The sequence below is a fragment of the Lupinus angustifolius genome, chromosome LG03 (genome assembly GCF_001865875.1).
Source record: "Lupinus angustifolius cultivar Tanjil chromosome LG03, LupAngTanjil_v1.0, whole genome shotgun sequence".
Classification (NCBI taxonomy): domain Eukaryota; kingdom Viridiplantae; phylum Streptophyta; class Magnoliopsida; order Fabales; family Fabaceae; genus Lupinus; species Lupinus angustifolius.
In genome coordinates, this window is record NC_032011.1 from 18,626,528 (window position 1) to 18,627,058 (window position 531).

Below are 531 nucleotides of genomic sequence, written 5' to 3' on the forward strand. Positions count from 1 at the left end.
TCATCCTTATAACAACCGAGGCTTCAGACCAGGAAACAAAAACAACCACAGCAATAACCGCAACAACAGCCACAACAACAACGGCCGGATGAGTTCGTCTGTTGGAAACTACAATCAGACTGCAACACAGTGCAAGGGAAGGCACGTTGGTAACACCTGTGTGACCTGTTTTCATTGCAATGAGGTAGGGCACTACAAGACTTCATGCCCAAAGCTAAAAAGGGAAGCAGTAAACTCAATGCATGCGGCACGACCCAGGGCTCAGGGTAGAGTGTTCACGATGAGCGGGGCAGAGATCGGGGCTAACGAAGATCTCATTCAAGGTACCTGCAACATTAACGAGATTCCTATATCTGTACTGTTTGATTCGGGTGCGACCCATTCCTTTATTGCGATTGATGTTGTCAACCGTTTAGCTTTACATGTTGTGTCATTACCTTATGATTTGCTTGTATCCACACCCACTAGTGAACCGGTCATTGTGTCAACTGTGTGTTCCCAATGTCCGATAACTTTAGAAAGTCGAGTATT